The sequence below is a fragment of the Xyrauchen texanus genome, chromosome 44, assembly GCF_025860055.1.
Source record: "Xyrauchen texanus isolate HMW12.3.18 chromosome 44, RBS_HiC_50CHRs, whole genome shotgun sequence".
NCBI lineage: Eukaryota > Metazoa > Chordata > Actinopteri > Cypriniformes > Catostomidae > Xyrauchen > Xyrauchen texanus.
In genome coordinates this window covers 23,568,426-23,595,857 of record NC_068319.1, presented here as the reverse complement: position 1 = coordinate 23,595,857, position 27,432 = coordinate 23,568,426, and the positions used below count along the sequence as shown (strand labels likewise).

The following is a 27,432-nucleotide window of genomic DNA, read 5'->3' as shown; positions in this document are numbered from 1 at the left end:
GGGCAGTTGGCGCATGCGCAATACAACTATGATAGACTGGACCATTTATCTTCAAGAGTATAGAGCCATAAAGTTGTTTTTATACTAATCAGACTCTAGTTAAACAAATGCAGGTGTCTCCTGACTAGGGCTGGGATAAACGATTATTTTTTAAACGATTAATCTAGCGATAATTTTTTCGATGCATCAATTAATCTAACGATTCATTTTTTATTTTATTTTTTCAGTCTGATTCGATTTTGATTCGATTATCTCCCCATTAATTGACTAATAGCAATTTATACATGTTGATTTACATATCTCAATGAAAAAAACATGAATTCCTTAACATTGCAATATATGTTTATTGCTCTTAAAATTCCAAAATAAAAGACTATACAAGTGCAAAGTATTGCATTCTTAGTCAGAGGTAGCATTCAATAAAACCTTGGAGCCTTGAAAACACATAGGCCTAGCTTTCTGAAAAAAAAGTGCATCTTGTAATTCTTCTTTCAGATTAAAATAACAACAACTTGATGTCTAGCATTCAATAAAAAAATAAAAAGGTCACCCAAAATACTTGTATAGAGCAATTGAAAGAATACAGTAACTATTGTAAACTTGGGGGCTTTAAGGTAATACAGAAAGTGCTTTTCCAACAAAAAGTAAATAATGAAAATAAACATTCAGAATTCAACATTTATGTTGAACATAGGCCTAGCTTACTGAAAAAAAGCATCTTCATTCACATGCAAATAACAACTTACACTGACACTTTCCTTTCACCTTAAGAATACTGTGTGTGTGTGTGTGTCATTCAAGACAAAATACAGTCATATATTGGAGTGGAGGAATGTGAGCATTTCAACATGCAGCTGCTCCCGGGTGGCGCCTCTTAAGGTGCTGGTGCATTGCCGTGGTGCTAGAATGGAAGGCCATCTCCATTTTGCAAAGACGACATATCACGGAATTGTTTCCTTTTAAATTAAAGAATTCCCATACTTTAGAGGAACGAGTGCGTGCCGCCTTGCACTTCTGATAGTCTGAGGAGCCACTCGTGTTGCTACTACTCTCCAGCGCCGCCATCTTTGTTTAGGGTCTGACAAATCGACGCGCATATTTTGCGTCGACGTATTTTTTGCGTCAACGTCATCGACGAAATACTCTTGACATGCACATCCACTGTTGTCGTTTCCAAATTAGTGTCTGACCGAAGTATACTATGGGCTTAAGTCGCTGACTACCAACCCTGGAGTCGCAAGTTCGAATCCAGGGCGTGCTGAGAGACTCCAGCCAGGTCTCCCAAGCAAACAAACTGGCCCGGTTGCTAGGGAGGAAAGGCTCACATGGGGGTAACCTCCTCGTGGTCGCGATAATGTGGTTCTCACTCGTGGTGGGGCGCGTGGTGAGTTGTGCGTGGATGCCGTGGAGAATAGTGTGAAGATTTTTCAATGCAACATCACTTGTGACATGAAAATAACATTGCACATGCCTTTGGAAAGGTGGAACAAACAATTTCTGTTTTTAATCTTCGCTGGAGATTTGGCCCAGAGCGATGCTCTTTAACTCATTTCTATGGCAAAAGTACCACATGCTTTAGAACTTCTCTTTGTCTACTTCTCTTTAGTTGGACACTCCCACAGGCTTATGAAAGGTGGAAGAACTTGAAACTGACAGCTGACAAAAGAGAGCAAACAGCTGTCCTACCACACATGCACCAGCATTCTTCACAAACCAACATACAGCACGTTTCCAATGTAGTTAGTCACTTATGAACTGTGATGAACACAGACACACAGAGCCTGAGAAATCACGCTTCTTCACGTTACTCCTTTTGCAAAGTGTTACTTTAAAACTAGTAATGGCTTGCCAAGTACCCTATGAAGTTAGATCAGAAGTGCAAGCTAAATTACAAACAATAATAATCCTGTGGCACGTTCTTCACAAGTCTGAAACGAACCCATTCCCAGCATTCATGACCATTTTAAGCCAATCAAAACATGGTATTTTGGCCCATAACCGTCATAGCTCATTGACTTCTCTTGTTATTTACTGTACACCCCAACCACATTACTGTGTGTGCATGATGACGTTTTGGCCTTACGTTTTCCTGGAAGACAAAGCAGCTGAGGAGCGCGGTGGCCTGCTCCGCCGTCAGATCGTTGAACAGCCCGTTAAACACCATCTCTGTCAGCAGCAGCTCATCGGCACTGAAAATACACAAGAACAAGCTCCAGCGTTTAGAACAAGGGTCATTTAAAAGCAGTGGTTCATTAAATTGTGGCTAAAATGCATTGGTTTTAAAGGGGAGATCTACATGTTTTTTAGCACCTCATATTAAAGAAATAGTTCACCCAAAAATGAAAAGTAATTTACTCAAAGTATGCTATATTCAAAGTCTTCTGCCTGCTTTTTTGGGTAAACTATTCTTTTAGGATAAACCTTATTTTTTTTTTTCATCCATTCATTATTATATTTACTGATGATTTACTCACTTAGTACTTTATTATGAACACTATGGTCCTAATATAGTGCCAGACGTTGTCTTCTACCGTTGTAGCACATCCGCCTAAAGGTTCAACGTGTTGTGCATTCTGAGATGCTGTTCAGCTCACTACAATTGTACAGAGTGGTTATCTGAGTTACCATAGCCCAGGGCTATTCAACTGCATCAACAAGTGGGCCAGATAGAAACTAATCTGATGCATGCGGATCAAGAATATTTTAACATAAAGCTTCTATCAGATATAGTGTTATTTTAGGTCTATAATATTTGTTTACTATAAAAATAAAACATCTGTGTTCATAGCTATAACTTTTTTATTTTCACGAGAACAATTTTCAAGCAGAAAATTCTGAAAAAACAATACAAAACCAAAAACAGAATTAAAAAGTGCTTTCAAAATTGGTCCATAACAGAGAGAGAGAGAGAGAGAGAGAGAGAGAGAGTAATTAAGAGTAATACAAATTGTATTAAATAACAGTGAAGTTTGTAATTGTTGGTGAAGTTGCATCAAACGTTACCCAAATGCAAGTGTGTATGTAATGATTTAAACTTTTGACTTCAACTTGAATGTTTTCTTGACCAAATGAATGAACAGAACTCTTCTGTTTCTCTAAACTCACGCTTGTCAGTTGTCCAAGATTTTAGTTCTTTAATCTTCTCATTCAGTCAAAATGATGCCGGGTCCGAAATTAACTTTTTAGCCCACCAGCCAGTGAAAACATTTTCCAGACAGATAGATTTCATCCCGGCCATTTCTTTTAATTATTGCATTTTACAAGTGGATTTTACAGACATGAGGCAAATTAACAACACTGTAAGCATGTTTAAAAATATATATATATTTGTTTTTTTTAAGAACTGTACTGTTCTATTTATGAATTTTTAATTGCCATATAGTCTATTTATTTATTTTCAGATTATTCACTTATTACAACAAAACTTAATTTGTATTTTAAACATTTACATTATACATTTATGTATTTGGCAGATGCTTTTATCCAAAGTGACTTACAGTGCACTTATTGCAGGGACAATCTCCCCAGAGCAACCTGGAGTTAAGTGCCTTGCTCATGGACACAATGGTGGTGGCTCTAGGGATCGAACCAACAACCTTCTGCTTACCAGCTATGTGCTTTAGTCCACTATGACCACTTTAGCTCACTATGCCACCACCACGCCACCACAACTACATGTTCTCATATGACCGACCAGTAAGTAACTCTGAGTTTTATGTTCTCACAACACAAAAACAGTTCTTGGTTTAGTCAATTAATTTTTTTATTTATTTATTTTTTTAGAACGAGTATCGATACTTCGTTTTCAGTACTTGCAGATACTGATACCGGTTTTTTGTTTAACTTTTTTCTGAAATCCATATCAACATATTATATAAATTATTTCAACAAAACTGTGTCTAAATAAGTTAATTCAATTAAAACTTTAAATCAAATGAAAATAGAATAAATCTTTAACATAACTCTGTTATTTTTATCAAATGAGGTGGTGTTATTCAGAAATTCACAGCACAATCCAAAATACAATATTTGAGTTATTTTTGTCAAATAAAATGCTGCATAACAGAGCATCACAATTACTATTGATTTATTATTATTTTTAGTAGTAGTATTAAGCCCTGTTCGGATGGGATTCATTTTATATGGTGGCATGGGGTAATGTAATAATTACCAGGGTTTCTTAATTCTCAGTCATTTTAATTCAATCAATTTCTTCTTATAATCCCACATACAGTATATGCTCATTTTTAATATTTCCTGCATAATTAATCAGCACAGTATACATTTTCTAATAGGTCAGTTACACGTGACAGTAGTGTGTAAATGCTGTAGACACATCCTACTGAAGTTTTCACCTCCGGAAAAGCTGCAGAATTCAACACAACACTGGCTCCACACATACAAGTACATGAGTGTGGTATCCCTACTGCTAACTGAGACATTCAATGAGCAGCGGGACTAGCTAATGAGAGACGTTCAATGTAAAGACCTGCAACATTACTGACTGAAGACCTACAGAATCCACTTGATGACAAAACTAGAACATGTAACATTATTTTACAAGCTGACACAAACCGGCAAAAAAGCGCCTGTCAAAGTAGCGTATGACACCGCAAAATTCACCCGCATTTGGCGCTTGGAAGGTGTTAATTTCAAACCCTGAAATGACGGGTAGTGATCATTCATATCACAACCTCTGAGAGTCTAAAAATGCGGTGATCTTGCACAAGACACTGTAAAAACATTGAGAAGTGTTGCAGCGTGCAGAGAGCTCAAGTTTACATAGGAAAGCAATAGAAAAACAGCATGAACAGATACAAAATATGTTCAGTGTGAACAGCCCCGGAGACAACTGATAACCTCAGGTGGGCCACTGAAAGTTTCAAACAGGCCTCCAGTTGAATAGCACTGCCAAAAACCTGTCAGCTCGAACCAGTCTGGCCATTATCCGTTGTCCTCTCTCATCAAGGCGGTTCCATCCACAGAACTGACATTCACTGGATGTTTTTTGTTTTTGGCACCATTCTGAGTAAACACTAGAGTCTGTTGTGCGTGTATCAGCACTTACAGAAATACTCAAACCAGCCCGTCTGGCACCAACAATCATGCCACAGTCCAAATAAAATTTTTCCTCCATTCTGATGGTTGTGTGAATATAAACTGAAGCTTCTGACCCGTATCTGCATGATTTTGAGCACTGCACTGCTGCCACATGATTGGCTGATTAGATAATCGCATGTATAAGTCGGTCTACAGGTGTTCCTAATAAAGTGCTCAGTGAGTGTGTTATTATTGTGATGTTATTGTAAACAACAACGATTTTACACTCAAGACATTAAATGCAAGTGAGTACCCGGATTACTACAATAGAACAGAAACATGTGTTTTCTTTGGGCAACTCTACCTGCTAATTTCGCAGGCCACACGGCCTTTCATTTCAATGACATCAGAGGAAGTGGCGAATCCAAGACGCCGCAGCACACGCTTCCTGCACTTCAGCTTGTCCATCTGCAGGACGGTACGAGCTCTCTTTATTTCACGCTTTGCTGCTTTAATGTCGCCTGCAGTCTGAAACACACACGTCAGCACATGAGAAAATGTTTCATTTTTTCAATAACGGGTGATAAAATGCAAGTCGTGCAACAATGCACATTTTTACAACGCAAACTTTGCAGAATGTAAATTTCTAAGATGCATATTCCAGGAAGAAACATCAATATAGAGTGCAATCTGTTTACAAAATGTGCTTTTAGAGCTTAGCACAAACAATTTTCATTTGTAAAAAAAAAGTATTGATGAAAAAGTATTTAGTCAGTTTTTGTTCTCTTTATTAGAATACATAACTATCATTATTCAGATTGATGGCACTAAACTTGAATGCTATATTTATTTATACATTTAATTTTCAAATTTTTTGCTGACTAAACATGAAATAATCATTGGCTAGCTAATATTAAACACTTAGCCAACTAGCACTGGGTGGCATGATAGTATACTTTGCTGCAACGGTTATACAGCGGTAAATTAGTATGCGTAGCTATCAGTTGGCACCACTGCTTTGCGTTATTTAAATGTTTGCAAAAAATAAAAATAATGTGATAAAAATTGTGATGTGTCCAAAACAAGAAATGAGGAAGAACAAGGAATATTCCAGGTTCAATACAGGTTAAGCTCAATCGACAGCATTTGTGGCATAATGTTGATAACAACTAATTTATTTTGACTCCTCCCTCCTGTAAAAAAAAAAAGCACAAATTCAAATTTGCAGTGAGACACTTACAATTGAAGTGAATGGGACCAATTTTTGGGAGGTTTTAAAAAGGCAGAAATGTGAAGCACTCACATTAATTCTTCTGTTAAAACTCATGTATTATTTGAGCTGTAGTTTAAATCAAAACTTTTACAGTCGTTTTAGGGTTTACATTGATACGTCGTCATGGCAACGAAGTTGTAAAATTGGCTGCAACTTTACACGGAAAAGGTTAGTAAGTGATTTTATCTCGCTAAAATAATGTTAACACACATTATGTCTTGTGTCTATACTTTTGAAACGATGCGTACATTAACGTTTTCAGACTGGCCCCCATTCACTTCCATTGTAAGTGCATCACTTTAACCCAGATTTGAGCTTTTTTTAAAGATAAAGAGTGACGAGTTAGGCACAATGCAAAACTTTTGTTGTTTATTTTTGGCAAGTAATGTGAAAACTTGCTTATGTATTCTTAATATATAATTCAATTAATGCAAATCAGGAGTGTGTACTGTATATTGGCATTTTTATGTGATATGAATGGGGCTCATCCAATCAGAATTTAAAGTCAAAACTACCCATTTCATAATATTAGTTTTACTGTTTTGAGTTTAACTCTTATTGCATAGTATGAATCTGATTTTGCACTGATTTCAGACTTCTCAATTTCTTAGGAATCATTTTATATTTCGGTTTATGTCCTTAAAGTTCCAAATAAAAGGAAATACATTAAACCAGATGAAAGCACTTTATCAAATATTTTATTCACCAGACTTTCCAAAATAAAGACATTACCATGAGTATTTAGTATATTAACCATTTTTGATACAGCAAGAATAGTTAAATTGTGACATATACCGTTATACAGTGATATGAAACTACTACTATAATATATGATTTTGGTCATACTGCCCTCCCCTAAAGCTAAAGTTCACCAACTAAATATTAATGAAAAAAAACACTGGATCAAATCGGTTCAGCAAGCTAGTATCGGTTGAGACGGAGAGGTTAATGGTATTGTTCTGCTGCGACGCAATTGATTCAACCCTTATAACAGTCTGAGAGTCTGAGCAGCTCTAAACACATTATCCACTTTACAGCTTATCTGAGATCATTCTAACTTGATTCAGATGTAGAATGAAAACGGGACATGACTGGACTTGTTTTCAAGCAAACTAAAGAGCAAGTATTTCTCACTTCTCCACAGCCTACAATCAACAATACATGAGTATTCAAAAGCCTCTCGTGCTTTATAGCGTATTTGCTACAACAAATGTGATGAAAATGTCATGACCTACTTTCATGAACAACTAGGACATGAGCTCAACACTGACCGAGCAATGACCTCACAATATCCCAGAAAATATTTGTTATATCCTTTGAGTGGAGGGAAATTCATTCAGATTACAGAATAAGAGTTACCGTATATTTGACATATTATGGTATACTTACCAAGCCAATATTGTGTTATAATTAGGGCTGTCAATGTAATGCGTTAATTCAATGCAATTATAGAAAAATAATGCGTTAAAAATGAACAATTAATGATGTCACCGGACTGTACGGTAGGTAATATTACTACCATCGGACCAATTCAAGCTTGAAATACTACCTGTTGTCAGCAGGGGTCAGTGATCAGCACTGCTGTGAGTGCTGTAGGTAATAACAGCAGTGCTGATGTAGGGCCATATAGCACGACTGCGATATTGCTTATATACAACAGTACATTTAAAAAAAAAAATGAAAAACCGAGTACGTTCATAAAAACGCATTTGTGCATGGAACTACTTTCTTACGTGACGGATCAGAATCTGCAGTTGCTGGTTCAAAACAAATGATGCATCCAAGCCTTCATTAGTAATTCAAAAAGTTCACTTCAGAAATATTATCATGGCTTGTGCTGTTTCGAACAAGTTATTGGATAAACAAGGATGTGTGTGTGTGTGTGTGTGCGTGCAAGAGAGAGGAGAGAGAGAGAGACGAGGTGCACAATCACCTGTTGCCACTCCCAAGCAGAGATGCTGTCAGTGTTCTGAAGGTCAGCTTTCTCAGTGGAAAAATAGCGTCCAAGCAGGGGTATTTCTCCCTATTTCGTAATGTAGTGGTAATACGAGCGATCACAGAGAGCAGTTCTATGTAAACAATGACTAACGGATTCAATTTATGTCACCAACTGGCTCATATAACACACAAAAATTATCTTTTGTCCACCTACTGGCTAACATATTTCATTACAAAAATAATGACAGTAACTCCTTACAGATGTGAACTGCTCTTACACCTTAGTTTAGAACGGCATGATCACAAGCGGAGTGATACAAACAGTGAAGCGTCTGAGTGCTGATGCTGTCATGGAAAGTCTCTCGTCCCAAATCTCGTTAGATTTGAAGACCGGAACCAACTGTTGTGTGTGTGTAATATAAGTAAAATTAAGTATACCCCAATGTAAAAGTTCTATTGATAAACAAATCACTATCACTAGGTGGCGGTAGTGAGGAGAAACTTGATGGAAATTTAAAGAAGAAAATGCTAAGCTAAAAGGCTAACCGGTTAACTTGTGAGCTCCATCCAATAAAACACTATGGTATTTTGCTGCAAATTCGCCTGCCACTTGGTAGAAGCTAGCTAAATGTCAACGTGCACAGCTTAAGTGACATGAACTACCCAATAACCAATAACAAAGCTAACCAAAGCAAAAGATAATATGACCCCAATCATAAAATTCAGTGCACCAGAGAGAAAAAAAAAAGAAACATTTAGGAGCCAAATGGCTCATGACCTTTTTAGTTGGATTTTAGTTGCCATCTTAAAGAATCGCTGGATTTATTCAGAAGCATGAATTTGTTTGACTCAGACATCCTGGATCTATTTGTAATGCGTGCAGCGAGCTCAATGCTACAGATAGGGTGAAAAGTGGCAGAAAAAACCCTGGCGCATTCTAAAGGTGTAATTCAGTAACACCTCCTTAATATATTGGACGAAATTTGCCAGTGGCGACTAGATTTAAAATTATTGTCACATTTGCAACCAATTAAGTCACAGTCTGGAGCCCTGAAAGACAAGTTCACTTAAACATTATTTTGTGCTGTGAATTATTAGCAGCAGAGAGATATCTGGAACCCAATAATAAACCAAAAACAAATTTGTCAATGTTTAATTTAACCTTGTACAACCCCTCATCCACATGCGTGGACGTTGGATTTTGGCTTTGCTATATGCAACACATAATTTAAATGAATAAAAACTGACTGAATACTATTCACACGTCTCCAGAAGGTCATTTTAAAGGGTAAAACTTCTGAAGCACCGAGTCATGTGACAACAGCGTGCCGTCGATTTCCTTGAAGCGCTCCAATGGACGCAGCGCCAACAAAAGTGCCTCTGGTAAGAAATCTAAAAAAAATTACATTATTTTAAACCTGTTTGTAAAGAGTAACTAGGTTACTCTAGGTTCACTTAATATGTCGCTTTAAAAATCTGTTGCCACATATGTGGAATCTGGCACCGCATTTCCTCAAAAGTAGAAAAAACATGTTAGTTATGTTGAATAACTTTCAAAACATATGTGGGTCATTTTGCTTCATTTTAATATACATTGTCATTTTGTTATATTTTATTTTGTTATCACTGTACAATACAGTTAATTTCATTAACATTAGTAAATTAATTCCTATATTTACTGTGCATTATCACATTGAGAATCAATGGGTTTATCCATAAGCTGAAAAATGTTGCTTTCAGAGTCTTTATATGGAGTTAGGATGACAATAAAGAGCATATCAAACTGGTCTGAGACCAGTGCAGACAGACAGCACACTGCAAGTTAAGTCATTCACTAAATAGTAGCAAGGGAGTGAGGGGACATCCTATAGCTTTCTATGCAGATAAGTGCATTAAATCCTAAAATCCAGTCAAACGTTCAGTTTCAGGCTGCAGATGATGTTTGGACCACTCAACATGTTTGGCAGACATGGGACAATGATAATCAGTACATAGATTCAGAATTGTATAATTCTACATTTTATGGTTGGCTGTGACCATAATGATTCTCACTATTTTATTCTATTACACGTAGGTAACGACAAATCTAACCCAAGTACATGACTGTAGGGACAGCATTAAACAAGCTGCTTATCCCCATAATACCACCGCACAATACGAGCAACTATGTGGCCCAAATAAGCATTTCATGATTGTTTTTGTTCCGATCTTAGCACCTTTTCACCCCATTCCAAAGCCAGCTTCCCGCCTTTGTTTGGTACGAGTGGACCTTCAAGATTTCCGTTGCAGGATACGACTCCCGCCTCTTTCAGTGCGTTAAACAACAGAACTATATTTCAAATGACATTTGTGACTCCTGCACTGAACAGCTAAATGCGTCAGTGAAAAGAAATGACATTTATACAATGAACTTCACAATTCCATTGTGACTTTTGCAAATCCTGCCATATTCTAAAAGGAATAGTTCACCCATTTGTTCTAACATTTACTTTTGTGTTACGCTTAAAGTCACAGGGATTCGAAACAACAAAGGTGATGAGAGAAATTTCATTTTTGGGCGAACCATCCATTTATAACACCAAGGTCTCCTAAGTTCAATGAGGTTTAAAGCTCAGAGAGATGGAGCTCACCAGTGCTTTCTTTTCACAAAGGGTGTAGAAGGGCCTCCAGGTTGGGGTTGCTGTGCAGGGGGTGTGTATACATCCTGTGCTCGAATGCCTCCACCTTCTGAACAACCTTCTTTAAACCTGGATCCTTGATTCCCATGTCATCTACAGGATCCAGCAGCAGAACACTGTCTGGGAAACGCTTCTGCACCTCCTGGGAACCAGACATTAGAGTAATTGTCTGTGTTTATCTTTAAAACCTCTTGAACGATTATAACGACTGTCATTCAGCACCTTTCATTAAGAGATAAACCACGGAGATAGTCAAGCAGGAAATAGAGTTAAGTGACCGCTCCTAGGGATTAACATTCAGTTCTATTTGCAGCATGCAAAATTACATGTTTTCAATTGTAACACTATGCAATTATAGTGAGTGTTGTCTGGTTATCTCATAAAATAAGGTCATTTTTAATCCAATTTTGTCAAATGTCAACATTTGGCGGGTTCAATCTAATTGATACTGTCAGTTCCTTCACTACACAGGAAATAGAAAAGATACATCTATTTATCACACCAAGTCATACTGGTATTCATGCATACAGAAAATGTGCAATACTGCGCAAAGCATAAGCTACATACAAAAAAATAAAATAAAAACAGTATGAGATGTATGGCAGTATGCCATTTCAAACAAAAACGTTTTATGCATGCATGCAAGTGTGTTGACCTGCATGGATTGGAGCATGCTCTGTCTGTTGTCAAATGGTCGCAGGTTTTTAGGGATGTAGAGATGGACGGAGCTGATGGAAGTGACAAGATGCATCACAGGAACAACCTGATCAACAAACAAACAGATCTGACTGGAGAATCTTTATATAGCTGCATCTGCATAAAGAAATTCACATCATGGCTACGGCTGAGCAATACAGAATAAAACATTTTTTTTTAAATTGTATATAAAAAAATAAAAATCGCAGTATTTATAGATTTGGTTTAAAAATACAGTAAACATCTTGTTAATAATTCTTAGATTCAAAATTAGTTTAATAAATCTTTTTTTAAAGATGTCCGGTTTATTGTGCGATAATCGGCTGACTGTACATTATTCCTTAATGCATTAGGTATCATGAACAACATATTACTAAGTTATTAGTTAGTTAATAAAAATTACAAATGTTTATTGTTGGTTAATGTTACATTAACTACTGTTAACAAACAACTTTTAATAATTAATAATAATTCCTTACTAATATATATATAGCGCTATTCTAGACACTCAAAGTTCTTTACATAGTAAAGGGTGAATCTCCTCAACCAAGGAGCTTAACTTAATGTGCAAATAAAAATAAAAATGTGTAAAATCTTTGGCACCAATTACAGCCTTAAGTCTTTTTGTGTATGATGCTACAAGGTTGGCACACCTATTTTTGTGCAGTTTCTCCCATTCTTCTTTGTAGGACCTCTCAAGCTCCATCAGGTTGGATGGGGAGTGTCGGTGCACAGCCATTTTCAGATCTTTCCAGAGATGTTCAATCGGGTTCAAGTCTGGGCTCTGGCTGGGCCACACAAGGACATTCACAGAGTTGTCCCGTAGCCACTCCTTTGTTATCTTAGCTGTGTGCTTAGGGTCGTTGTCCTGTTGGAAGATAAACCTTCGCCCCAGCCTGAGGTCCAGAGTGCTCTGGAGCAGGTTTTCATCAAGGATGTCCCTGTACATTGCTGCATTCATCTTTCCCTCGATCCTGACCCTCCCAGTTCCTGCCGCTGAAAAACATCCCCACAGCATGATGCTGCCACCAACATGCTTCACTGTAGGGATGGTATTGGCCAGGTGATGAGCGGTGCCTGGTTTCCTCCAGACATGATGCTTGCCATTCATCAGACCAGAGAATTTTGTTTCTCATGGTCTGATAGTCCTTCAGTTGCCTTTTGGCAAACTCCAGGCGGGCCATCATGTGCCTTTTACTGAGGAGTGTCTTCCTTCTGACAACTCTACCATACAGGCCTGATTGGTGGAGTGCTGCAGAGATGGTTGTTCTTCTGGAAGGTTTTCCTCTCTCTACAGAGAAACGCTGGAGCTCTGTCAGAGTGACCATCGGGTTCTTGGTCACCTCCCTGACTAAGGCTCTTCTCCCCTAATCGCTCAGTTTGGCCGGGCGGCCAGCTCTAGAAAGAGTCCTGGTGGTTCTAAACTTCTTCCATTTACAGATGATGGAGGCCACTGTGCTCATTTGGACCTTCAATGCTGCAGACATTTTTCTGTACCCTTCCCCAGATCTGTGCATCGATACAATCCTGTCTCGGAGGTCTACAGACAATTCCTTGGACTTCATGGCTTGGTTTGTGCTCTGACATGCACTGTTAACTGTGGGACCTTATATAGACAGGTGTGTGCCTTTCCAAATCATGTCAAATCAACTGAATTTACCAAGGATGCACCTGAGCTCAATTTTGAGTGTCATGGCAAAGGCTGTGAATACTTATGTACATGTGATTTTTTCGTTTTTTATTTTTTGCAAAGATTTCAAACAACCTTCTTTCAAGATGTCATTATGGGGTATTGTTTGTATAATTTTGAGGAAAATAATTAATTTAATCAATTTTGGAATAAGGCTGTAACATAACAAAATGTGGAAAAATCGATGCGCTGGGAATACTTTCCGGATGCACTGTAAGTTAGCGTTGGTGTCCCAAGTGGTCACTCCATTAACAACAGGATGATGTCCCAGCACACTGTCCATGATCTCAAACCATAGAAAGTTCCTTCTTTGGGCACCTTTTTATGGATATGTAGACAACTGTACCAGCAAATTTCAATTTCCCTTGAACCTGTACAACAGTGCGCTGGATACACAATCTGGCAAGTTCGGCAGCAATCTGCCTTTGAAAATGACCTCACCTTAATCCCCCATTGGCCTTGTTTGGCCCAAGGGTAAACAGCAGGCATGATGAAGCCCCGGAATAGAGAGTGGGAATGCAACGGGCCCTGGCATGCACTAGCACACCCTTATTTGGCCCGATAGTGGAGATGCAGCTAATGAGCAGATAAAGTTTTATTCACTGCTAGGTTAGAGTTGTTTGTTTACTGTGTGTTCAACTTGCTTGTGTTAGTGCATATTTATTACAGTGTTTTAACTAAAGAGTATCATTCACTGCTAGGTTAGAGTTGTTTGGATATAATTTGTGGTTGAACTCTGGCACTGCCAGTCAGCTGTTAACAAACTAACTTCATTCCAGCCTTCACCACACACTCAGCATCTTTGCTCTGTCAGAAATGTGGATACACCCAGAGAATACAGCAACACCCTCTGCCCTCTCCAACAACTTCTTCCCTCACATATCTCAGCATACAAGTAGGGGTGGGGGTACAGGTTTGTTCATTTCAAACAACTGGACATTTTCACAACTTTCCTCACTATTTAACAATAATCTATTTGTATTCCATGCTATATTACAACGCAACCAATAAAAATCGTTGTCATATAGTGCCCTACAGGTCAACTTGCGAACAACGCAACCAATAAAAATCCATGTCATATATTGCCCTACAGGTCAACTTGCTAACTTCCTCGAGGAGCTGGATGTCCTGAAGGAGTTCATTGAAGATGGCAGCCCACTTGTGGTTCTTGGTGAATTCAGCATACACATAGTTAAGCCCCAGGCCGCAGAACTTCATGCTCTTCTGGCCTCATTCGACTTTGAAAGTCTATTCACTACCGCAATGCACAGATCAGGCAGCCAGCTGGACCTCATTTTTACAAGTAACTGTACAACTAATAATGTTCTTTTAACACCTTTACATGTTTCTGATCACTACTTTGTTCAGGTTAACGTGACACTTCCATCTAAACTACCATATACTTCTGGTTTCCTTTCGCCATAGCCTCCGTTCTCTCTCACCCACCCGCCTTTCCACTGCCGTCACTACCTTTCTTCCCTCACAAAATCAATTTTCCTCCCTGGATGTAAACACTGCTACAGACACTATGCTCCACTTGAACAACCTGTCTAGATTGCATCTGTCCTCTCTCCTACAGGCCAGCACGTATGACACCACAACCCCTGGCTCTCTGACATTCTTCGTGAACATCAGACTGACATCAGGAGGGCTGAGAGGAGATGGAGGAAATCTAAAGATCCAGCAGAGCTGCGTAAGCACCAGTCTCTGCTTATTTTGTTTTCTGAAAAATAACCTATTACCAGGACAAGGATCAACAACATCACAGACACATCACAGTCCATTTAGGACATTCTGTCCTACCCCTCCACCTCACTGACAGCAGATGTCTTCACCACTTTATTGCTGATAAGGTTACAGACATCAACAGTACTTTTGACACTCTAGGACCCTCATTCAAGCACTTGGGTCTCTAGGACCCATAATTCAAGCAATTGGGTTCTCTTAAAACTGCTACACTCTTAAAACTGCTACACTGATAGCACGCAGTTCTACATGTCTTTCCATCCCGACAACTCCATGGTGACAGACAGGTTTGGCAGACATCTCGGCCTGGATGAAGGAATACCCCTTTCAACTCCTCGTCTTTCCAGCCAAGCCTGATGTTGAGCACAACATCACTGTTCAGCTGGGTTCATCTACAATAACACCATCCAAAACAGTTAGAAATCTATGGGTAACCATCGACAACCAACTCAATTTAACCAACCACATCTCAACAGCCAGATCATGTAGGTTTGTGCTCTACAACATCAGGAAGACCCTTACTCTGAACATGCCACACAAGTCACTTGTCATATCTAGACTAGATTAATGTAATGCTCTATTAGTCGGCTTTCCTGCATGCACAATTAGGCCTTAGTAAATTATCCAGAATGTAGCAGGTCAGGTAGTGCATGTTACACCCCTCCTTGTCTCTCTACACTGGCTGCTGGTCACTTGGTCTGCTCCAGTTTACCCAACACATTCCTGCAGAGCTATGTTCCCAACAGAAAGCTGTCTGCAAATGAGCGGTGCCTTGTCGTACCAACACAGAGGAACCAGATCACTTTCCTGGACTTTCAGCTTCACTGTACCTTGTTGGTGGAACGACCTTCACAACTCCATTCATGAAGCAGACTCCCTCTCTGTCTTCAAAATATGGCTTAAGACACATCTTTTTGTACTCTAATCTCTGTCTTAGATAATACTTTTCTGAAGCAATTGAAACTTTGTAATGCAGTGCTTTTCGTGCTACCATCTCCATAAGATGAATCGCTTATGTTGTATCCTTCATCATTTTACAAGTTGCTTTGGATAAATCGTCTGCTAATTGAATAAATGTAAATATAAAATGTAGGAAGAAAAATGAGGAGGAACCTCTGAAGCTCCAGCTAAATTGCTTAATGCTTGGGGAAAGAGATCTAACTAAACCACTGCCATCACAACTGTATCAATGTGCTTTTGTGCTGAATGTGTGAAATGGAACACAAATTTCTCTACAGGAGATAAGGCTTGGAGAATGTCATATGTGCCAGTATTCTGAGCTTCAGCCAAATGCAAACTGTCTGAAATTTAGCTGGTAGAGCCATGCTTTGCCATGTTCCACAGAAACTTTAAAGCGTCGACTTTGGATAAACCAAAACAGTATCCAAAATAAACATATGCAGTAAAACCATGTAGTAAAACTGGCTTTCGTGAGTAAATAAATTGGCCTGTAACTTTTAGGAACTGCAACATGGTTTAAATCATGCAAAAGTAAACAAAAAGTTCCTTAAAAATCACACAATGAAGTTATTGATATAACAATGAACTGCATAGGTCCAACATTGTGCAAGTGAAAATTATATTTAATGTGATCTGGTTTGCTTAGTTTTTTTCTTTTTTTTCGAATGACAGCATTTCACGCATGTCCATGTTAGCGTCTAATTTGGAGAGCTTCTACCAAGTGACAGATTCCACTTTCATGTGGACAAAAATATTTGATTTTTTATTTATATTAAAAATAAAGAAAAATACTTTCATGACCAGTAAGAAATATTTACGGCCAGTGATTTCTCTCAAATCACCCCCAATGAAAGTTGTGTCTTACCTGCATCTCGCCCTTTTCTCCTGGGCCTGCTGGTTTGGCAGTCTCTGTGGCCACATTCTTCAAACTGTCTTTACTGCAGTTGACCAGAACTTCCACCACATACAGTGGATCAAGTTCACCAGTGCCAGCCTAAAAGGACATAACATATTCAATATATATTTTAATTGTGTACTTTAAGTGAAATTGTAGTGTAATGATAACATTGAGTAGAGTAGGCACAAAAAAAAAAAAATGCATCCAGCAATACATTGACATTTGGTTTCTTTGAGAAACTGACGACTACTCCCCAACCAAAATCCAAATCTTCTTTTTTCACCTGGGGAAAAAATACGAAAAGCCCAGAGAGTGTATTTTAGTTGATGAGGTGGGACCTTCAGTGATGCCTGGGTGTAACCAAACTACTAAACCAACCTGGGCTGTGATGACTACCCAGTAGTAGTCATTTTAGTGTAATGGCAATTTCAAGTTTTAAAGTTGTTGGGAGTGTCTTTTCTTTACAGTGTTTTTAATTAAAAAACACTTCATATTAGCCAACCATTTAACAACACTCACCTTTGTGACACAGTGAACACAGATATCTGACAGCTACATTTACTGTGGAGTCTGTAGAAGCATTAAACCCATAACTACATAAGGATATTATTAAATAGGATATATATCACAACATTTCATTTCCTGGGGGATTTTTGTCACTTTAAGGGACATTTCTGCCCTGAGCCATGGATCATTTCTGACCCTGGACTACACCTTTCAACAAAACTGTTGGCAGCTTTATCTAGATGAAACATGAGCTGTATTTGCATGTACAGAAATAGACATGGTTCACTTACCCTAACCAGTCTGCCTGGTTGCATGAAAGGAAGGCAGTATCTGGGTTTGTGAACATAATCCTCTATCTCTTTGCCTAATTTGGCCAGCTGCTGGTGGATCTTGTAGTAGGTCACCACTCTCTCTTCATTAGGGATTTGAATGGCATTGTACTCCTCTTCCAGCTTTTTCATCTCTGGGTGAAACGCAAACAGAAAATAAGAAAAACATGAGTGAGAGAATTATGCCAAAAAGATCCCAATGCTACATGTCATGTTTCCCAACTACTGATTCTATGTAACAAATTACCAAATAAAGCCTATTTTAAAGGGACATTTCAATGAGTGTATTATGTTCAGTTACAAGATATGTGAGAACCAATGGTATTTGGTGTTAAACTAGGTGCCCTGATGCATCAAATTGAAAATGCACAAATGAGATTGATAGGATCAGACTGGAATTTCAGGTATATGTTGTATATGGAATGTAGCACACAAGTCATGTGGTTTAGGTTTATGGTCCCTTGCTTTTCCTTGTATTGAAAAGAGAGCTGTGAACGTGCTTCAAAATGACTCAAAAGTCATATGTGTTTGGAATGCCATGATGGTGAGCAAAAACAACTTCCTTTAACTAAAAAAAAATTAAAACAGCCAGTTCTTACTCTCCAGGACGCCTGGCACGGCTCTGTAGTGCTGGAACTGGTAGAAGGATTTCTCCAGCATGTATTCTGGGTTGATCTCCTCCACACGCAGCAGATTCAACACCATGTTGTAGGTCAGATGAAAGCACTGTTCAGTGGATCAGCAGAACCCTAAACGTACAAAGAAAAGAATCAAGAACAAAAGGTGCCACTAAACGTATATGGCAAGAATCAAACATAATTAACTGACACATTTCTTCAGAAAAGCAGAACAGGGTTCCCACTCATTTTAAGGCACAAATTTACAGGAGATTTTATGTCCCCATGGGGTGTTATATTTATGTCCGTTTTTGACTTTTGAAACAAAAATATACAAGTCATGATGTACATTGAGTTATTAAAATCACAGTTTTTTTCTGAGTATTAATAAAAATTTTCAACATAACATTGCATTATGTTTTGTCAAATGAATTGCTTTTATACCAAACCCTTACAGCACAATCTGAAACACTGGAGATATATTTGTCAAATGAAATACTGTACAAAAGAACATAAAAAAATGCTAAATATAATATTATTATTAAATAACTATTAAATAATTAATTATTATTACATTACTGCATGCTTCAGATCACTCTGCTCTCTGTTATCTACCACACACACACAGCGATGGATCGTGATGTAATGTTTTCAGGGTATGAGCAGCTGACTTCACACATTCATTTTGAAGGGCGCAGCACATGCAGATTATAGATTTAATCAATTATATCACAGACTTTTGCAGTCTATTCATCACACTAGGATTTATTGTGATTTTAATTTGATTAATTTTGCATTCAAAAATTAATTTTCATCCCAAATATATAAAATTCCATTAAGTTTTTATGACTGATTCAGTGATTTCATAATTTCCCATGACAGAAATCATAGGGCTCTACATGTGGTAACCACGGTATTAGTGGACTCAAATGGTTTTAAAATTTTTTTTACTTGACATCCCGAGGTGTAAAGGTCTCATCACCATACTACCACCTTGGCATGAGAATTAATTTATAAAAAAGATATAGCGGTTTGACCGTTGTCATTGTCTCCAGTTTACAACTGTGGTTAACACAACAGCAATGTTGGAATGAAAAAAATATGTTGCACTGTATGAACACAAACTATTTTGTCGGAGTAAAGCAGACATGATAGCAGATATCTTTCATGACAGTCCACAATTGATGTAGTTTCATAATGCACAGCCGCTGGGAAATAGACAAAAATTATATACATTTGTGTATAATATATCCTAACAACTATTGATTAGATACACTATCCTAATCCCGATCATTACCATATTTTTGTATATGTATCAAACAGTTTTACTATACTAAAATATCTTAATAAAATATATAAACAATTATTTTCAAGGACAATTAAGTATTTTTCTAATTTTCCATGACTTCAAAAATTGCATTGCAAAATTCCAGTTTATCCAGGACGTGTGGGAAACCCTGCAGAAGTGACATTGGTTTTGTGCAACAAGGGCTGGGCAATAATAAATGAATGCCTTGAAGAAGGATATTTCAATTATTTTCATTCATATGGACTTCTGATAAAATTTTTGAGTGATGATACAAACAAATAGTTGAATCTAATAGTTTTCAATCAATTCATTGATATGGACAGTTTGAACCAATTCATGGAATTAATTCAACTTACCAATTCTAACTCAGTCGCAAGACACGGAATGATTGTGAAACTATTCTAATTCAATTTGATAGCAAAATAAAAAGCACATGAAATATTCACACTTGCTTAATTTAAAATTGACAGCAAAATAATAGCAAACATATTGTGAATATCCGATATACAGCCCAGCCCTATGCAACAGCCAGATCGTTGTCTTTTTTTACTATTTTGGCAATTAGAGTGCGCACACAAAAGCTTGCTCTTCTGCACTGAGACAAACATCATTTGCTTAACAAGATTCACAAATAATAAAAACATCAGCCACTGAAGCGTTCTTTAAACATGTGTAAACAATTGCTGACCACAACTATGTTGAGAGCAAGAAAGCCACACAATTTCAGTGCTCTGTCTATTCATCAACAGGCTTTGCAACAACTCCACGAAGGCCAAGAGGAGAAAAATGAGAAGACGCCACTTGATGTGGCAGCTCATTCATTTTAGTGACACAGCTTTCCCGGTATTCTGTTGGACACTTTACAAAATAACCAAGATAAACTACAATTTGTATTCAGTCGGGAGGATGTTGAGCAAGACTTTAATAAACCTCAATCAGACAGGGGATGTGGCAATGCAAGCATGGGTGGGGGGAATCAGGCGTCCACAAGGATAAATCCTGGCAGGCAGGCGTGCGAGACTAAGAGACTTTACGTTAAATGAGCGTATTAAGGAATTAATGCATGGGCAACACCATTACAGAGTGTGCCATGGTTTAGAGGGGGTTTAGGGGTTTAAGATCAGAGCATTTGTGCAACAAATGTGTGTTGGTCAACTTGTCACCTGAATGAATTGTTTGGGTAACTTTGTAAACAAACACACCGGGAGGTATTTAAAGTGTGTCATTTTCTGTTAAAATACTTGACCTAATCCCAGATTAAAGTGTGTTACTACTGCACCAGCAGTGTCACCAAATGGAATTGTGAAAATAATGTTTTCTGAACATTCCCCCCATCTACCATTGGTCAATCAAACAGATAACCCCACCCACAACTTATTGTTCACTCATTATTGATACACACTTATTGTAAAAACATTAAAAAAAGCCAACTTTTACTTTGCTTGGTGAGTGTTAATTTTGGACCCTGCACGTGGCTCTTATTGGAGCAAAATATAGTTGTTGAGCTGTTACTGGCACGTTTAAAAACGTAATTAAAATGTTTCCTTTGAAATCACCCAGTCTTGGAGGCAACTAGAAAAATACACAATCTCTTTCAGGAATTAGCTACACATAGAAGAATGCTCTCGCACTCGAATTATGATTATATACAAACAGATTACTACAGGGGTGCCCACAATTTTTTGTGTGATGATCTACTTTTAAATGACCAACTCAATAAGATCTACCAACTAAAAAACACAGTTTCATTTAAAATAAGAAAATGCTTGTTGGGACTACTGCATGTATTCCTAAATGGAATTCATCTTCTAATTAATAAAAAAATATATAATAATGTTCAATGTTGATATCATTCAGTTTTAAAACTAAACCCAAAACACCTACAGCACAACAGATTACAATAGCCAGAGCATTTACCTTATTCTGATGACTTGCACTGAATGGAATCAGACAGTTTTGCCTAACTGGGGCAGTAGTATCGTAATTTCGCGCTCCGTTCTCAGAAGTCCTTGGAAGGCGCGTATGCGCAAACCTAGTTGTCATGGCAACTGAATAAACAAAACCTTGCCTGGTCAATATTTACTCGTCAAGTGCAAGTCAGACAGAAACTAAAAGAAGACATTATATTTATTAACTAAAGTACATTTACATTTTGTGTGATCTACCAGCATTGCTTTTGCGATCGACTGGTAGATCGCGATCGACGTATTGGGCACCCCTGGATTACTAGTTTTAAAGTATGACACAGCATGTTGTGGCTGTGCTTCAGTGCTTTACCTTCAGTAACTGTTTTCCCACTGCAGGGCTCATTTTCTCATCCACCATGAAGATGATGATTCCCCTTTCGTCCATTCCTCTTCTGCCGGCACGTCCAGACATCTGGATGTATTCTTCAGAGGTGATCTAATGTGAAGTGCAAAAGAAATTAATTTATTACTTTAAGCAATGAAAAGCACGCAAGTGTAAGTGAGAATGTGCTAGCCTTGTCAAGTCAATCTAATGACAATCTAATAACGAGGGGAAGATTATTAGTAAAAAAAAAAAAAAAAAAAAAAAAAGTGGGTCCAAAAGGAGGCGCTATGCTGCGAAGAACATTTAAGCTTAAATTCAGCCTATGTGGTATGGTTTGAAAGCTTAGAATCTCATCTTTTCATAGATAACCATAACTTCAATATTTTAAATGAAATAACAAAATAAGGCAAATAATGGGGGTGGCGCATGAACTGAAAAATTAGCCTGCATATCTAGGGACGAGCACATCTGTAAGGGTTAAAAAAGGTTAGAGTGACACCTACATGTCAGAACATCATTTTGTGACAGAAGTGAGAGGGAAAATGTTTTTTTCTAGTACTCGCTGCCATCAAATGGTATAAAATAAGACTTTTTGGAGGGAGATGTCATGAACAGACCCAGCATTACATTAATAAGATCATAAGATTGTAAACATACAATATTATTTATGAATAATGAGTCTAGTTTTTATGTTTATTTTGGCAATTAGTCCACAGTATGTATACAGGGTGAACTTTTAAATTTGAGTGTGAAAAGTGCAGGTGGCAGTCCAAAAATGCTCCAAAGTTGAAAAGGTTTTTAAAAACCAGAACTAACTGAAGTATAAGCATATTTCTGATCACGTATACTTTATTTTCTGCATTTCTCTCCAATGATTTTCATCTTATCCATCGATCAGGAAGTTGGATGTTTTGTTAACACGAAAAATGGTGGTATCAAGCACATAATCTTTCAATTTGCCTTCAAAAGTTCTTCACTGGTATGGCTTTGACAAATCCCCATTTGGCACGTACCTCAAACAATGTTAACTTGTGATTTCAGCCTGTTCACTTTGCAAATATTGTTTTTGCCTTGCCGATGCTGATAACCCCTCCTAATGTTTCCCCGCTACATTACAGCACATCCAGCACTGACCTCAGATCAGTGTTATCTACTATTAACGTCTAAAATCCCAGAGCCGGCCGGGCTCAGTGCCTGCACTCAGTTAGCCAAAACCTTGACTGTGCATTCTTCTGGCACTCATGGATACCAGATGTTCCTTGCAAAACATTTTAGATGGCAGTTTCCAGCGTTCCCTCACTCTGAGCTGGAGGAGATGCCAAGGCCCTCTTTTATTCACAACAGCTTGAGTCATTGCCTCACACTCATGCAAACAATACGTGGCAAGTTGGATGGGACTGTCGCTCGACCCCATGTCCTCTGTGTACCGGTGGCTGAAGACACAAAGAAAATGCATTTCGAAATCTTACTGTGAGAAGTAGGATAGAGGATAGATTTTGTGATTTACCCAGCGGAAGTCTTTGCCGTCAAACTTGCGTGCGCTGGTGAAGAGCACGGTTCGAGCAGGCATGTTAATTCCCATGGCAAATGTTCAAGTAGCAAACAAGGCCTGGGGAAAGAGACAGAGAAAGACATTACACCACACCATTATCTCAAAGGACACATGACAGCCATTATGAAAATTATTGAGATAGTGGTAAGGTGTTTTTACTAAACTAATATTATTAGTTTAAACTAATTTAGTTTCGGTCATGAAGTAATCTGATCACAAATATGACTCCAAGGTTGCATAAGGGCAATGAAGTCTAAAGTGTTCCACTCCACATTTTACAGGGTCTTTCCCCCTGCAGTTTGCATACAGAGCCAACAGGTCTGTAGACGATGCAGTCAACTTGGCTATCCACTACATCCTCCAGCACCTGGACTCCGCAGGAACCTACGCCAGGACTCTGTTTGTCGATTTCAGCTCTGCCTTTAACACCATCATCCCGGCTCTACTCCAGGAGAAGCTCTCCCAGCTAAGTGTGCCTGACTCCACCTGCAGGTGGATCACTGACTTCCTGTCTGACAGGAAGCAGCATGTGAGACTGGGGAAACACGTCTCGGACTCAGACCATCAGCACTGGATTCCCCCCAGGGCTGCGTTCTTTCTCATCTGCTCTTCTCCCTGTACACTAAAGGCCATTGCACACTGAGTCCGAAATTCGCATCCGAAATTTTCGCACGTTAAAAAAAAATTCGACCTCACGTTATTTCAATCACGCTTGCACACTGCCTCCGAAACTTTCGTCCGTAATAAAAAAATTCGGATCGGGTTCGATTTTCTGCGTTTTTCGCATCCACAGCCAGCATTTTGAGAGGTTTTTTGACAAATCGGAGCCACCGTACAAGTGACCGGCAAAATCCAGAATGGCGTTTGACAAGTTGATACACTTCGTCTCGCAGCACAAAGTACTGTATGAAAAACAAAATGCGGATTACAAAAACACTGAATATGCGCAGTCCTTTCAGTTTCGGTTTTCAATTCGATCAAGTGTATGTTCTCTCGATCGAATAGAAAAGGAATAAACCTCCCTTTCAATCAGATCGAAATTTCGGATCGATTTAGGTGTGATTGAGCAGCCAATTCGATTACTATTGTATTATTAGGGTACAAAATATAACCTGTATACAGCTGATCTGTCTGCCCAGCGCTTCCGCGCGTGTGTGTGTGTGTGTGTGTGTGTGTGTGTGTGTGTGTGTGATAGCTACCTTAGACATACTGCCAGTCTCTGTTCAGTATCGATTGGCTCACGGAAATTTGTAGTCTTCTTTTTAATGTGTGGCTCCAGTATCGCTAGCAAAGCATCAAACTTTTCCACAGACATTCTGATTCTGAGGTAAATTTTGAATCGCTCGGATAATTTCGCAACTCCTTGATAAGGAGCTGAAACTCTCCTTCCTCTCAGCGCAATCTCAGGATTGGATGGACCCAATATTTCCTCTTTCTTTTCTCTTTTAAAGAAGAGAGAGGGCAACAAAATCATTCTCACTGCTTGATCGAATCCATTTTGTATTTTTTGCGTTTTTTCCATAAAGGTTTAATAAATACGCATCGGACTCAGTGTGCAAGGTTTCTGTGCGTGACGAATTTTTAGGCTGATGAACACGAAAAAACGCATACGAAAATTTTGGACTCAGTGTGCAATGGCCTTAACAGTTGCACCTCCAGTCACCAGTCCGTCAAGCTGCTGAAGTTTGCGGACGACACCTCCCTCATCGGACTCATCTCTGATTGTGACGAGTCTGCCTACAGGTAGGAGTTTGACCACCTGGTGACCTGGTGCAACCAAAACAACCTAGAGCCCAACGCTCTAAAGACAGTGGAGATGGTTGTGGACTTCAGGAAGAACTCAGCCGCACCTGCCCCCATCACCCTCTGTGACTCCACAATTGACACTGTGGAGTCTTTCCGCTTCCTGGGAACTACCATCTCCCAGGACCTCAAGTGGGAGATGAACATCAGCGCCCTCATCAAGAAAGCACAACAGAGGATGTACTTCCTGCGGCAGCTGAAGAAATTCAACCTGCCAAAGTCAATGATGGTGCACTTCTACACAGCCATCATCGAGTCCATCCTCACTTCCTCCATCACTATCTGGTACGCTGCTACTACTGCCAAGGACAAGGGCAGACTGCAGCATGTCATCCGTCTGCAGAGAAGGTGATTGGCTGCAATCTGTCGCCGCTCCAGGACCTGTACGACTCCAGGACCCTGATGCGTGCTGGAAAGATTGTGGCTGATCTCTCCCACCCTGGCCACAATCTCTTTGAATCACTCCCCTCTGGCAGAAGGCTGAGGTCCATCAGGACAAAAACCTCACACCACAAGAACAGTTTCTTCCCATCCGCCACTTGCCTTATCAACAATGCCCAGTACCCACCCTGACACTCTACACACTCCACCTCTGGCTCTACATTTCACTGCACTACTCTGCTCTCTTTTATTTTATACTTATTTTTATTTGATACTGCGTGGACATATTTATATTCATATTTATATTGCTTATATTTTATTTTAATTCTTGTTCATATATTTAGAGATTGTGTGAACGCACCTACAACACCACAACAAATTCCTTGTATCCATAAAAAAACGTAATTGGCAATAAAGCTTTTTCTGATTCTGATTACTTGAAGGGGTTAACAGAAGGTATCTTACCTTCAGCAGTCCCTCAAAGAAAAGGATCTCAATGGTTTCCTTCAGGATGGGGAGGAGACCACCATGATGAATCCCAATCCCCCTCTTCAGCAATGGCAGGACATGCTCCACCTGTTCATAATCAAACACATGGCTTCAACCACCATGACTCTTTCTGACATCAGTGTTTAATCACAGCTCAGTTAGATTAGCATAATGTATCTAATCAAGATCAACTTAAAGATGGAACACAAGGACAATTGCATTTCAGACCGTACATGGAACAGCGATTTTTTTCGCATGGGCAGTTAGGGGATTTAATATGTTTCAGTGTGGATGAGCAACTTTTGGAAAACGGCTGAAAACAGCAGTGTAGTCGGAGAGTGTTTCGAGAAACAAAAACACAGTCTTCAGATGTATCCGGATTAATGTGGACATAGCCTGAGCCAAAGTATATATATATTTTTTTACTGTGCATCCAGGAAAGTATTCACAGCACTTCACCTTTTCCACATTTTGTTATGTTACAGCCTTATTCCAAAATGGATAAAATTCATTATTTTCGTCAAAATTCTACAAACAATACCCCATAATGACAACGTGAAAGCAGTTTGTTTGAAATCTTTGTAAATTTATTACAAATAAAAAACGAAAACAATCACATGTACATAAGTATTCACAGCCTTTGCCATGACACTCAAAATTGAGCTCAGGTGCATCCTGTTTTCAGTGATCATGCTTGAGATGTTTCTACAACTTGATTTGGAATCCACCTGTGATAAATTCAGTTGATTGGACATGATTTGGAAAGGCACACACCTGTCTCTATAATGCCCCACAGTTAACAGTGCATGTCAGAGCACAAACCAAGCAATGAAGTACAAGGAATTGTCTGTAGACCTCCGAGACAGGATTGTATCTAAACATTTCTGCAGCATTGAAGGTCACAATGAGCACAGTGGCCTCCATCATCCATAAATGGAATAAGTTTAGCACCACCAGGACTCTTCCTAGAGCTGGCCACCTGGCCAAACTGAGCGATCGGGGGAGAAGGGCCTTAGTCAGGGAGGTGACCAAGAACCCTATAGTCACTCTGACAGAGCTCCAGCGTTTCTCTGTGGAGAGATGAGAACTTTCCAGAAGAACAACCATCTCCGCAGCACTCCACCAATCAGGCCTGTATGGTAGAGTGGCCAGACGGAAGCCACTCCTCAGTAAAAAGCACATGACACCCCGCCTGGAGTTTGCCAAAAGGCACCTGAAGGACTCAGACCATGAG

At 38.9% G+C, this 27,432-nt stretch overlaps 1 pseudogene; it reads right to left on the bottom strand.

Moving 5' to 3' along the window:
- LOC127636388 (exosome RNA helicase MTR4-like) overlaps positions 1 to 27,432 on the bottom strand; it is a 48,575-nt pseudogene that overhangs the window by 4,890 nt on the left and 16,253 nt on the right.